This window comes from Orycteropus afer, unplaced genomic scaffold, assembly GCF_000298275.1.
Source record: "Orycteropus afer afer isolate SDZICR_OR568_19922 unplaced genomic scaffold, OryAfe1.0 scaffold00190, whole genome shotgun sequence".
Classification (NCBI taxonomy): Eukaryota; Metazoa; Chordata; class Mammalia; order Tubulidentata; family Orycteropodidae; genus Orycteropus; species Orycteropus afer.
The window spans coordinates 5,387,524-5,403,166 of NW_006921777.1; positions in this window are offsets into that span (position 1 = coordinate 5,387,524).

The window sequence follows — 15,643 nt, forward strand, 5'->3', positions numbered from 1 at the left end:
CAACATATATATATATATATATATATGTTGTTGTTATGTACCATTGAGTCAGACCTGACTCATAGTGACCTCTCCTTAGGTTTCCAAGGCAGTATCACTATGGAAGTAGATTGCCCAACGTTCCTTCCGAGGAGTGGCTGGTGGGTTTGAACCGCTAGCCTTCTCGTTAGCAGTCAAGCGCCTTAGGCACTAGGTTACTAGAGCTCCTACCTACCTACATATATATATATATATATATATATATATATATATATATAAGATTATTCTATACAGTTAGCAAAGGAGCTCTGGTGGTGTAGTGTCTAAGGCATTTGACTGCTAACCAGAAGGTTGGTGGTTCAAACCCACCAGCCATTCAGCGGAAGGAAGGTTAGCCAATGTGCTTCCATAAAGATTTACCATCTTAGAAACTCAAAGAGCATCACTATGAGTTGGAATCAACTCGATGGCAGTGAGTTTGGTTTTTTTGGTTTTATGCAGTTAGCAGTTTTTATCATTGGCATCCTTCCAAAGTAATGCCTTTATCTCATTTTTTATAATTGCTGCATATGTTCTATGATATAAACATATCATTATTTATTCAACAGTGTAGCTATTTGCACACATGTTTTTTAATTTTAGTTCTTTACTATTAAAAATAATGTTTCATGGTATGGGAATCAATAAACAAACTGAGGTGGAAGCATATGATGGAATACCATAAAGCAATTTAAATATTTAGATCTTAAAAAGGTAATCTTGAGGTAAAAAAGTAATTTGAAGAATAAAAGGATCTAAGAAAGTTTTTCTTAATAGTCAAAATACAAATCTTGCACACTTTATCCACACACACACACAAAATAGATACAGAATAAAATAATCCAAATGTAGTGTAGTGCCTAAGGCACTTGACTACTAACCAGAAGGTTTGTGGTTCAAACCCACTAGCCACTCCTCGGAAGGAAAGTTGGGCAATCTACTTCCATAGTGATACTGCCTCGAAACCCAAGGAAGGGTCACTATGAGTCGGGTCTGACTTGACTGCATGTAACAACAACAAGGCAATTGTGACCTTTAATAATAAATTGCAGGGCATACTCAATTGTTAACGTGGTATAGATATCAAGGATGGAAATCCTTCATGCAGAAGACACTGAGTGAGTACGGAGACACACTTGCCACCCTGCCACCATGTCTGACAACAGAAGATGTCATTCAGTATGTACCCCAATGTGGTTTAATAGCCCAGCATATCCGGGGGCAATGGTCTTTCACGTGGCCATTCTGGGAAGCAGTGTTGGGTGCAGTTTGCAGCTATTGTGCCTGATCGGGGGTCTCACTCAGCAACTTCAGGGAACCTGACCACCTAATGTCACTCCTCAGAGTGGCTGTGTGCTTGTCTTCTGGATCCTTCACCAGGCATTTTGGCAAAGGCAGTCATGTGAAAGTAAAACAGGTGCTCGTCCCCCTTCAGCAAAATGGAGCAGGAGAGTTCTCAACTAAAACCTTTTCTCCCATTCACTTATCTGAATTTGCCCTCCAAACCCCAGCTGACAGGAAACAGGGTCAGACAGCGAGCAATGAGGAAACTCCTCAACTGAGAATTGACTAAAGACCCAAAGTCTTAGGGGAGTGTTCTGGTTACCTATTGCTGCTCTGACAAGAATATTCCACAAATGGGATGGCCTTAACAAATAGGAGTTTATTCTTACAATTTGGAGGCTTAAAGTCCAAGTCCAAAGTGCCAGGCTCTAGGGTCTGTATAAAAGCCCCACGACCTTTGGCTTCAGCTCTGCCTCTTGCTCCCGGCCCACTGAAGCTAGAGGCATTTCTTCACTCAGGCAGCTACCAGCTACTGAGGCTGACAAGCCGAAGATTGACAAATAAAATGGCACAGTCCCGAAGTTACCAAATCACACAGAAGGCCATTAATTCATGTCTATTATAAGTCCCAAGGTCATAAGAACATGGCAGGCTGCTCAACAGCGACACGGCTACATGCAGGGTCCCAGTGTACCATAAGCTAGAGACCATTCCCAAAGCTGCTGCTTATATACTTGAAGCAGACCACATCCTGAAGGCAGCTACTCAGTTCCTTGTGGTAGATCCCACCATGGAGTTGATAGCCAGTCTCATCATGGGGAGTAACTACCACCAGCTGCCCAGCCACCCAACCAGGCCCAGCCAAGTTGACATACAAATTTAACTACCACAGGGAGTGAGGAGGTGTTTTTGCATCCTCCGTCTCCAATGCCTCGCCACCCTTGAAGTTGTTTTCCATAAATAAATATGGGTCAAGGGCCCTTTTTCTTTGTTCCTGTAGTTCACTATGCTTACAGCTAACTCAGAATTTATCACATTTCTAACAAGATTTTTCAGTGAAAATTATTAGAGAAGACACATTCTGATACCAAGACTCTTCAGGTCCTAATTGTCAAGTACAAAGCCAAGTTTATTGTATATTCTCACTGAACTATGAGCAGTGGAAATCTTCTCCCAAGCTACATGCCAGCCTTTAATTACTACAGAAATCATTTTCAAACTGCACACTTGGATTCTTCTGCTTCCCCACAAAAATTTAAATAATTGAGCCTTTAAAATTACAGTAGAATTTTTGGGAGTTCTGGTGGTGTTGTATGGTTAAGGCATTGAGCTGCTAATCAGAAGGTCAGCAGTTCGAACCTACCAGCTGCTCTGTGGGAGAAAGATGAGGAAGTCTGGTTCCATAAAGATTTACAACCTTGGAAACCCTACGGGGATAACAATGAGTCAGAATAGACTCTATGGCAGTGGGTTTTGTTTTTGCTTTGCATATATTTCTAAGGGACTCTGGTGGTGTAGTGGTTAAAGCATCAGGCTCCTAACCAAAAAGTAGACAGTTCAAACCCACCAGCTGCTCCACAGGAGACCGATATGGCAGTCTGTTTCCATAAAGATTTATAACCTTGGAAACCCTATGGGGCAGTTCTACTCTATCCTATAGAATTGACTCAATAGAAGTTTGGTTTTGATTTGGTATTATTCTGTCACAGAATCATAGCAGAATGCACACTAGTTCTTTCTCAGTCTGGCTATTGGACTGTGAGTTTCTAGATTTCAGGGACTGAATCCATCTTTTTATTTTTAACTTCTGGCATACTGTCTTGTGCATAGTAGGCACTCAACAAATATTTGTTGAATAGTTGAAAAATGAAAAACTTGATCAAGGAAAGAAACCAGCCTTTACTGAGCACTACTACATGGGCTCAAGAACAGCACTGATCGTGCGGATGACACAGGCCTAGGCGATGTTACTTTCTGTTGTGCACAAGGTTGCTGTGAGTCAGCACCAACTTGACGACAGCTAGAAGCAGCAACAGCAAACTATGTGCCAGGCATTGGGCCAAGTGCTTTACGAACTTTATTGCATTATGTTTTATTTGTTAATGTTCTGTATGGTGTATATGTCCAGGAATAGCACAAGAACCAGTGGAAAAACTATAGGAGGATAAATTTCAGTTCAATAATGAGATTTTCTGATGTTCAGAGCTGGTCAATTTGTGACTTCTGCAACTAGATAGTATTTAAAGTAACTTTAAATCCTGAGATTTTTAGTATCTTTGCCTTATAAAATGGCAATAATCCAGTATTTGGTTGTAAATAATAAATCCTGATATTGAAGGAAAATGTCCTAGGTTCACAGTCTTCTCAACTATAAATTTTAGAGATTAATTTGTGTTGGGCTTATTTTATTTCATCATAATTGCATCAAAGGTTTATCTGATTATTTCATGTAACTTCATCAGCCATAGGGTTGATTGATAATGCAAAGACATACATAGGAAGTCAGGTAATCTTATGACTTCAACACAAGGCTTAGCTCCCAGTGGACAGTGACAATAATGAATTAAAATGCTGTCCGATATGGAACACTTGTTGGCAGTTATGTGTTGAAAGTCTCAATATTTTTTTTCCTTTAACAGTATATTGCATTTTCAATGGACAGTGCCGGTTTTGAATTATCTTTCCAGTTGTTCTCCCAACAAAATTAGAGCAGCTGCATTCCCAGTGAAGGTCCTTTGACCACAAGGTGAAAAATGACTTAGAATAATAGAAGCTTTTATCCATCCACAAAGTGACTTCTTCCCTTTTTGATTTTGGTTGATGGAAGGTATTTTCTATTATCTAAAATTCAGGAAAAAATGGTGCAGAAACCACGAATGTTATCTCTGGGAGAATATATGCTGGGGGTCATGTCTATATTCTCCAGGAGATGATACGTGTGGTTTCTGCACCATCATTGCTTAGCTACTAATCAAAAGGTATATGGTTCAAGTCCACCAGCAACTTGGGAGAAAGATGGGGCAGTGTGCTTGCATAAAGATTACAGTTTTGGAAACCCTATGGGGCAATTCTGCTCTGTCCTATAGGCCCACTATGAGTTAGAACTGACTTGATGGCAAAGAGTTTTGATTTTTGGTCATATCTTGGAAGGTTGTAATTGTTAACTTCTAGAGAATGATCAGTAGCAGCTTAGATTAGCTCTTTTCTGTGTTATAGAAAGTTCAAGTTCACTCTTTTCTTTTCTTCTTTGTTGAGTTACCTCCCCTTCTCCCCACAGTGGAATGATCCGATTTGCCACGTATACATTTTTATTGTGGTCCTCATGGAATATGCTATTAAATAAACTACTTGGCCAGCTTCTAGGTTTATAAGACTTAGAGTTACCTTCTCTAGAAAATAAAAAAAAGGATATTCTGTGGTTTCTTGTGGTCTTGTACTCTTTATGAGGAAACAGTTAGAGTTAGGGCAAGGCTATTGTAATAGAGAGAGTGATTTTCCCTGAGGCATCAGGGATCTTGTTCCTAACCTGAGCCAAAACAAGCAGTGCTGGGAGACAGTTCTCTAGGGATTGCTCAATTTCTGCAGGTACTTCAAATGAGACACTGACAGCTCTTTGTTCCAGACTATTTTTTCAAAGATGTTTATATAGTGAACAACTTTGGAAGGTACATACTCTCTCTCCAGAGCAATATCAGATTTGTTTACAGCTTTGGAAAACAGAGATAGTGTGTCCCTCCAGAGCAAAAGACGTGCTCACTGCCCATGATAAAAGATTTGGGTTGCTTAAGCGCAGGGTTCCTCTCCTGTAAGACGGCCCCTGTGTGTGCAGGTGTCATCTGGCCTTCTACTCCTGTGGGAATTAGGCTAAGGGAAATGGTGAAAAGGACTGATACTCTGGGTACGGCTATGAGTAATAAACAATGCTTCAGCTCTGATCCAAGATTCTTCTGTCTTCTGCACTATCCATGAAACTGTGGGAGATTACTTATTTGCTTTCGTATAGAATAAAATTTCAGACATGTAATTCTTGACATATAGTTGATTGAATTTTTAAGAATCTTAGGTGAACAGGCAAAGAGGAGATTACTGACCTGGCTGGGGTGATTGATCCTGATTATCAAGGCGCAATTGGGTTGCTACTAATGCAATGGCTTGGAGAGAACTCAGTCTGGAACCCAGGGGAGTCTAGGGGCACCTCTTAGTACTTTCTTGTTCAAAACTAAAAGTTAATGGAGAACAACAGCAACCAAATAAAGGAAGGACAATTTAGGACTCAGTCCTTTCAGAATAAATGTTTGGACCACATTACCAGGTGAATATATGGAATGCACAATGGAATAAAAAGTTGATCAATACCAGCGATGTCTCTTGGCCAGATACAGAAATGACCATGGCAGCTCTGCATATTTTCTTTTTGGCTGATTTATTTTTTCTTCCCTTCTCTGTTCACCTTATTGGATAATTTTATAGTTTAATCTTTAAGTTTAGAATGTCAGGTAGGATTATGACTGAACTGTAAGAGAAGTTGGTATCATCCACAGATAGATACTGTGATCACCTACCATAAATGGATGTCATGACTCTTGGGGCTTTGTACTTTCTGTTTCTGGGGAAAAGGAAAGAGTATCTTCATTTCTATGGAGGACACTTGAATCTTGTTAGGAAGAAGCATAAAGATATGCTGAAGTTCGGAAGTTCAGATGTATACTGAGGTGTGTGTGTGTGTGCATGTATGTGTGTTTATGTGTGAACATGGACTAGTCAAAGGGATGGATAGTGCTGTCATATGCTTATTGTCACTAAGCTCCAAATCCACCCTTCTATACCAGCTAGTTTCCTGTTGTTATGTTGTCAGGTGCTGTCAAACCAGTTCCGACTCATAGTGACCCTATGTACAACAGAACAAAACACTGGCCAATCCTGCACCATCCCTACAACTGCTGCTATGTTTGAGCCCATTCTTGTAACCACTGTGTCAATCCATCCTGTTGAAGGTCTTCCTCGTTTTCACAGACACTCTACTTTACCAAACATGATGTTCTTCTCCAGGGACTGGTCCCTTCTGATAACATGTCCAAAGTAAATGAGACAAAATCTCACTATTCTTGCTTCTAAGGAGCCTTCTGACTGTATTTCTTCCAAGACAGATTTGTCTGTTCTTCTGACAGTCCATGGTTTATTTAATATTCTTTGACAATACCATAGTTCAAAATCATCAATTCTTCTTCAGTCTTTCTTATTCATTGTCCAGCTTTCATACACATATGAAGTGACTGAAAATACCATAGCTGGGGTCAGGCATACTTTAGCTTTCAAAGGGGCATCTTTACTTTTTAACACTTTAAAGAGATCTTTTGCAGCACATTTATCCAGTGCAAAACATTGTTCGATTTTCTTGACTGCTGCATCCATGGGTGTTGATTGTGAATCCAAGTAAAATGAAATCCTTGCCAACTTCAGTGTTTTCTCTGTTTATCATGATTTTGCTTATTGGTCCAGTTGTGAAGATTTTTGTTTGCATCGGGCAAATCTGCTAGAAAAGACCTCTCTAAAGTGTTAAAGACAAAGACAAAGATGTGACTGAAGACCGAAGGTGTGCCTGACCCAAGCCATGGTATTTTCAAAACCCTCATATGCATGTGAGAACTGTACAATGAATAAAGAAGATCACAGAAGAATTGATGCATTTGAATTATGGTGTTGGCTGAGAATGTACCATGGACCACTAGAAGAATAAACAAATCTGTCTTGGAGGAAGTACAGTCAGAATGCTCCTTAGAAGTAAGAATGGCCAGACTTTGTCTTTTGTACTTTGGTCATGTGGTCAGAAGGGACCAGTCCCTAGAGAAGGATATCATGCTTGGTAAAATGGAAGGTCAGGAAGAAGAGGAAGACCCTCAATGAGATTGATTAACATGGTGGCTATGACGAAGAGTTCAAGCATGGCAATGATTGTGAGTATGGTGCAGAACTGGGCCGTGTTTTGTTCTGTTGTGCATGGGTTTGTATGAGTCAGAACCAATTCGATGGCACCTAATAACATCAGAGAATCACACTGTAGATACATGATAGTCAAATAAAATAATAAAAGCTATCAATTTGATGTTTATAGCTTCATTGAAAGAATAAATTTAATGGAGAAAGGAGTTAAAGTAATAAACAAATGTGGGTTTTGAGTTAATTTACCAATTTCAATTATTATCCTATTTCCTTTTTTGTCATTTTTCTTCAAATGTTTCATATGAACAACATTTAGGTCAGTTTTGTTTTCATAAAAAAAAAAAAAAAAAACTCAATCTCAGTTTCTGACTTTTAATAGGTGAATTCAGTTCCTTCACAATTAGTGTAATAATTAACATGCTTGATTTCAGTTTTTCCTTTCACTCTTGGATTAGAGCTTAAATTCTAAAGCACTTGGTTTGTTGCAGGCTGGAGTCTACAGCAGGAAGCCTAAGTTCATTTTGAGTTTCGACATAAATTCAGACACCATTTGAGTGCTTTATGTTACTTCCCCAATGTTTGCTATCTATTACACCGGCTATGCAGCTATGCTTAGACAGTCCAGTGCAAGCCCGGGGGGGGGGGGAGAGCAGTTTGCCCTCAGGAAGAGTGTGGTTAGAGGTAGATTAACTAGTATGCAGAAAGATGCTCACACAAAGAACTAGGAAACTTGCCTGGGCATGTCCTTGATTATTTACTGAAAATAACCTCATGTTATCTAATTTAAGGTAAAAGTTGGGGCCCTGGTGACTATGACTCGGGGCTACATGATCAGGAGTCATACCCTGACCCCCACATAGAAAATCCAGAACCAGTCTATAACCATTTTTAGCCTGCAATTATGTGCTTATCCCAATCATGGTCCTTTTCCATTTCTGTAGTCCCACCTGCTACAGTGATGGGTTCACATGCCGCCAATCATGATCTTGTGATGATTTCCTTTGTTAGTATAATGAAAACCATGGCTATGATTCAGTGGATTCCTTCAGTCTCTATGCTGTGGATGCTGACGGTTTCTCTCATCCGGATGATTATGTTTGTGTTGTCTTTGTCCTGTTTAAGGCTTTATAAAAGGGTCCCTATAGAATATGTTTGAACCTGGGATCTGTTTTCCCCTACCACACTCTAAATTAAAAAACATTTTAATTTAAACTGTTGTTAAGTTTTCCTATTTTTCCTGGTTGGTCATTCTAATTATTTTACCCCTTTTTCTCTAAATAATCAGAAGTTGATTCTATGTGACTTTAGAAAAGTGGTTTCTTTTTTCTTTGATAATGCCAGAAGTTTTAAAAGGCTATTATTCTGATGGCTATGATCTCATTCATAGGGTTCTGCCAGGGACTCCTTTCTGGAAACTAGGTTGGCAGAATCGATACAGACAGTCTTATCATGGGAACTTTAGATTCCACAGTGGTGGTAGTTGCCTTGGTTATCCACTGGGTGCAACCTCCACCTCTTTTTCTACAACATCAAGAAAAACAAATTAAAAAGAAATAAAAAAAAAATTCTGCTTAATAACTGAATTGACGTGGAAGTGTTACCCAAAAAATGCTAGGGTCCGGCCCTGGAACAGTGCAGCCAATAGTCCTCACTGGAGTTCAAGCAGGAGAAGAGAGTTTAATTAGGAGGTGTACCAGTGAGAGACAGACAGGGTCTCAGTGACTCCAAAAATGCCTGCTCTGCTCAGCACTTACAATCAGGGGTTCTTATACTAAGCAAAAAATAGACATTGCATGTATGTAGCATTGATTAACAGTTTTCCAAAAGTTAGATAGGACAATGGACAATTAAGAAAGAAATGCTTTCTGTGAGTCCTGGGCAGTCAGGTAATCCTTAAGAGGCTCCATTGGTGTTTGTTAAAGCCCAAGTAGCCAGTCCTTAATTTGGGCCCAGGAGACTTTATTAGCACAGATGGCCCTGTCTTCAATCACAGAGTGCATTTGGGACTGATAACTGCAACTTAAAAAACAAATTAATTCTGCTGAAGCCAGGTTTTAAAGAAATGGCATCTTATTTATCTATGTATGTATGTACGTATGTATTTATTTTAAGCGCTTGTTTTGCATTCAACGTAACAACATTATGCGTTAAGTTTAGCTTCATTCCCCATTCGCCATGTCCAACCTAACCCAGTATCCTCCCCTCCCTACTCTGCAACCCTCCCCCTGTGCCCCTCATATTTATGCACTTCTGTTTGTCCTGCATTTCCTCAGTTTGAATGTTGGTCCTCTGGTGTCCCATGGTCTATTGCTCTAAAGGATGTATTACCATAGAGTATATAGGTGCGTCATCCTGGGTTGAGTGGTCTGCATGTACATCTTGTGGAGCCCGCCCCTGGGAGTGTGTTTTATTCTAGGCGCAGAATGTATTCCAGGGCCATAGTATTGGGAGTCTCACCAGATTTCATCTGACAAGTAATTCTGGTCATTATTGAATTTATGGATTTTGTTCCATGTTTTCCCTCCCCCTTGATCCAGGATCTCCAGATTTGATCCTTTTCTGAGTGCTTGGCATTGGTAGCTGGGCACCATCTAGTTCTTCTGGTCTTGAGGACATTGTATTCTAGGGCTGATTGTTTCTAAATACCCCCCCCCTTTTCTTTTTTTTTTTTTTTTTTTTTCTTCACTTCCGATGCTAGGAGACCGTTAGCTGCATCTTAGATGGCCGCTTGAAAGCTTTTAAGACCCCAGTCGCTACTCACTAATGTAGGATATGGAGCAAGGCTTTTATGTATTTTGTCGTGCCAATTGAGTCTGGTGTCCTCCCGTACTATGGTCCTGAGGCAGTAGATCTATTGGATCTCTCTCCCATAGTGTCTGATTTTCTGTGAGGGATTACTCTGTGTCTGTCTTCTATTGTTTCTGTAAGAACTGCAAGTATTTTGTATCACTGGTGTCTGTGCAAGATTAGCCTCAGCTGAATCTATCCTTGGTCTAGAGTATACTTCTGTTCACTAACCCCCATCTGATCATCTCAGGTGTTTATGTGTTTATCTGTATAGCCTAGTGTTTGGTGTAAATGGCAATGTGGTATTGTGGACACATTGGTTGGTATTAGCATCTGTCGTCTATCTTTTATGTGCACAATTTGGTGTCCTCCCATTTCCTAATGTTATTATGGTGGTCATCTATCCTTCTCGTATATCCCTCCCCCTACGCATGTCAGCATGTAGGCCCCAACTAGCCCAAAATTAGTCCCTTTCCATCCCGGTAACCTACTAGGTGAGTTCCCTTTCCCAAGCAAACCCTTCTCTGTCTCTTTACAGTAATGGGCTCATACAGTACTTGTCCTTCTGTGATTGACTTATTTCACTCAGCATAATGTCCTCCAGGTTCATCCACGTTATGAGATGATTCATATATCCCTCATTGTTCTTTAATGTGGCATAGTATTCCATTGTGTGGATATACCATAATTTGGTTATCCACTCATCCGTTGATGGGCATTTAGGTTGTTTCCATTTCTCTGCTATGGTGAATTGTACTGCGATGAACATAGGTGTGCATTTGTCTGTTCATGCGCTATCTCTTACCTCTTTAGGATATATTCCTAGTAATGGAATTGCTGGGTCAAATGGTACTTCTTAACTAAAAATATGGAGTTTTATTCTAACAGCATGGAGTCAGGCCTAACAAAGCAAAAATCTTTATCCTCACAGAAGTTGTTGCATGTCTTTATGCTTTGGTGTGCTTCCTCCTGTCAAGAAAGCACTGTTTATGCAACAAATTGCTCATCCTCAGACACAGCCCAGGAGTCTTTTTCATAACTCTTTCTTTTACTACCTGTCTTAGTTTCCTTATGGTGCTGTAAAAGGAATATCAGTTTGGAGGCTTTAAATAACAGAAATTTATTTTCTCACAGATTTGGAGGCTAGAAGTTCAGATTCAGTGTACCAGCTTTAAGAGAAGACTCTATGTCCACTTCTGTATCCTTGTAGTTACTCAGTTTCTTGGTGATCTTCATGTGGCAACTATCCACCTCCCCGATCCTTCTGCCCCTATCCTTTGTGTTTCTCTCTCTGTCTGTGCTGCTCCTTATAAGTCAAAAGTGACTAGAATTAGGACATACCTTACAGAACATCACACACAAAGAAAGGAAAAAGAGGGTAGCTAAAGCATATGGAAGAAATGAAAAGATAAAAGAGCTGCACAGAAGATTTCAAAGAGCAGCTCAAGAAGACAAAGTCAATTATTAAAATGAAATGTGCAAAGAACTGGAGTTAGAAAATGAAAGGGGAAGAGCACATTCAGCATTTCTTAAGCTGAAAGGACTGAAGAAAAAATTTAAGCCTTGAGTTACTATTCTGAAAGAGCCTATGGGCAAAATATTGAATGGTGTAGGAAGCATTAAAAAGAAATAGAAGAAATACACAGAGTCATTGTATAAAAAAGAATTGGTAGATGTTCAACTATTTCAGGAAGTGGCATATGATCAAGAACCAATGGTACTAAAAGAAGTTGAAGCTGCACTAAAGGACTTGGTGAAAAACAAGGCTCCAAGAACTGAGGGAATACCTGTTGAGATGTTTCAAAAAACAGATGCCACACTGGAGGAAATTACTCATCTATGCCAAGTAATTTGGAAGACAGCTAATGGGCCAACTGACTGGAAGAGATCCATATTGGTACCCATTCCAAAGAAAGGTGATCCAACAGAATGTGGAAATGATTGAACAATGTCATTAATATCACACACAAATAAAATTTTGCTGAAGATAATTCCAAAATGGTTGCAGCAGTATATTGACAGGGAACTTCCAGAAATGCAAGCTGGATTCAGAAGAGGACATGGAATGAGGGATATCATTACTGATGTGAGATGGATCTTGGCTGAAAGCAAAAAATACCAGAAAGACATTTACTTGTGTTTTATTGACTATGAAAGGCATTTGACTGTGTACATCATAACAAATTGTGGATAACATAGAGAAGAATGGAATTCCAGAAGACATCATTGTGCTCCCGAGGAACCTGTGCATAGACCAGGAGGCTGTTACTGAACAGAAAAAGGGGACACAGTATGGATTAAAATGGGAAAGATGTGCATCAAGGTTGTATCCTTTCATCATACTTATTCAACCTTTATGCTGAGCAAATAATCCAAGAAGCTGGACCATATGAAGAAAAACATGGCATCAGGATTAGAGAAACATTCATTAAACTGTGATATGCAGATGGCACAACCTTGCTTGCTGAAAGTGAAGGTGACTTGAAGCACTTACTGATGAAGATTAAAGACTACAGTCTTCAGTATGGATTACACCTCTACAAGAAGAAACCAAAAATCCTCACAATTGGACCAATAAGCAACATCATGATAAATGGAGAAAAGATTGAAGTTGTCAAAGACATCATATTACTTGGTTCTACAATCAACACCAATGGAAGCAGCAGTCAAGATATCAGACATCATATAGCATTGGGCAAATGTGTTGCTAAGGACCTCTTTCAAGTGCTGAAGAGTAAAGATGTTTCTTTGAAGATTAAGGTGTGCTTGACACAAGCCATGGTATTTTCAATCATCTCATATGCATGTGAGAACTGGACAATGAAAAAGGAAAACCAAAGAAGAGTCAATGTTTTTGAGTTGTGGTGTTGGTGAAGAATATTGAAAGCAACATGGATTGCTAAAAGAACTAACAAATCCATCCTGGAAGAAGTGCAGTGGGAATGCTCCTTGGAAGCAAGAATGGCCAAACTTCGTCTTACCTACTTTGGTCATGTTGTAAGAAGGGATCATTCCCTGGAGAAGAATATCATGCTTGGCAAAGTGGAGGGACAACAAAAAAGAGGAAGGCCCTCACTGAGATGGATTGACACAGTGACTGCAATGATGGGCTCAAGTATAGCAAGGATCATGGGGCTGGCACAGGACTGGGCAGTGTTTCGTTCTGCTGTACATGAGGTCGCTATGAGTTGGAGATGACTCGATGGCATCTAACAACAACAACATATTTGTGTGAAAGGTGGGCAATGAATAAGGAAGACCAAAGAAAAGTTGATGCTTTTGAGTTATGGTGTTGGTGAAGAATACCAAAAATACCATGAACTGCCAGAAAAACAAACAAATCTGTCCTGGAAGAAGTGCAGCTGGAATGCTCTTGGAGAGAATGGCCAGACTTTGTCTTACCCGCTTTGGTCATGTTGTCTAAAGGGACCATTCCCTGGAGAAGGATATCATACTTGGTAAGGTAGAGGGTCAACAAAAAAGGGGAAGACCCTCAGCGAAATGGATTGACACACTGGCTCCAACAATGGGCTTAGGTATAGCAAGGATTGTGATGCTGGAGCACAACCAGGCAGTGTTTCATTCTGTTATACATAGTGTCACGATGAGTCAGAGCCTGTTTGACTGCACCTAACAACAACAACTATATTAATAGTGCTTCATTAACATAAGAAAAAAAAAAACACCTTTTTTTTCCAAACAGGAATACATCCACAGGTATAGGATTTAGGATTCCAACACAATTCAATCTATAACACTACTCTCTCCAGTTTGCTTCCTCATTTGTGCCCTCTGCACACCTTATGTATGCCACTGTCACAGTTTCCATAATAGTGTTTTGTAATTCTTGTCTCTTGCTCCAGTTTGTGAGTTTCTGGAGGGCAGGAATTTGGGCTTACAATATTCTCTTTGTATCTCCAGTAATTAGCACTGAGTTTAATAAATGCTTATTGAGTCAATGGATTGTTTTGCCAAAGGCAAAGGATTATCTCTGATATCTCTTTCATTTTGCCTTTTCTTGAAGCAACAGAAAAAAAAAAAAAAAAAATCAGAGTTAATGTTGCTTCTCCAGAACACAAATAGCATCTTCACTAGTCTATTAATGTCTTTCCCTAGTATTTTGAGAAATGGGGTTGAGACTCTCTGTATCTGCGCCCGTCTACTCCTGAAAGATTTGGCAGATCCACGTGTGTGTATGTGTGTGTGTATGTGAATTAATGATAAATCACCTGAAGTCAACTTTTTAACCTTTTTGCTCACAGAAGCAGACATTTGCCAATTAATGTATGTGTTAATTCCACTAACTAAAACACTTCCAATGACCCTTTCTTAGGGATAATCTGCTTTTGAGTGGCTTGACACTCTTTTCAAAGATGTCTATGAACCCCCATCCTTGAATTTAAAATCATTGTTTTAATCTCCCCTTCCTCTAGGTTAGGAGTCCCTAAGTGGTACAAAAGATCAACAAGCATGGTTGCTGCCCAATAGTTAGTGGTTTGAATCTACTCAGAGGCTCCTCAGAAGAAAGGCCTGGTGATCTACTCCTGAAAAACCAGCCATTGAAAACCCTATGGAGGGGATTCAATCTCATCAGTAGTCCCCATGCTAATACCCTCTAGCATCTTAGTGCCTGAAAAACTAGGTGCAGCAATTAGAAATAGGGATTCTCGTGCTCTGGACAGCTCACTGATTCAGACTGCACCAAACTCAGGGGAGTAGGATTAGAAAGGAGAAAGGGGCAGGGGAAAAAAAATAACAAAAACAGGGGAATCTACCCTGCAGAGTGCTGACCAGCAGGCGAGAAGGCCATCGGAGACCTCCCTGGGTTAGGGAAGAAGGTGCACCACATCAGAGTACCAGTGGCCACCCCATGGATCTATCTTCAGCACCTGCTTTTATCTGTAAACTTGGGTCTGCTGGGTGCAAGCAGGCACTTCTCTGGCTCCAGCACCACTGAAACCCAAGCAGGGAAACCATTAACACTGCAAGTGGGTGGGCTCTGGGAAGAACTCCTGCAGCAGATTGCGGAACGGGACAGTTGTCTTGGGCCAGCTTTTTGGCATGGAGGTGCCAGCACTTGACTTTGTCAGTAAACTTGGGTCTGCTGGGTGCAAGCAGGCGTTTCCCTAGCTCCAGCACCACTGAAACTCGAATGGAGAGATCACTGGTGCCGCAAGTGGGTGTGCCTTGAGAGGAACTCCCACGGGAGATCACTGAGTGGGGCAGTTGTCTTGGGTTGGCGTTTTTGGCATGGAGGGGCCTCGAGAGAGTGGGATTTTTTTGTGTGTCTGAATCTGGCAGAAAGTGGTGTACCCGAACAACTGGAGTCTTTGCTGAATAAATGGAGTCCTTTGTGGGATTGTGTACATCATCATTAGCAGCCCACTAAAAGCCCTAGAAACTGCCCCTGGCAAATTGGAGCTTCCCTTCCTTCTCTCTTTTCTCCACTATACTCTCACTAATCCAATAGAAAAATCATATTCAGCCACCATAATACCTGCTGGCTCAAATTCTAAACCATCTTTACAACAAACAGACACCTACACCCACACTCCACACAGCAATTCCATCATCACAAAGAAAACTGCAGAGCAACCCAGCACACCTGAATTAA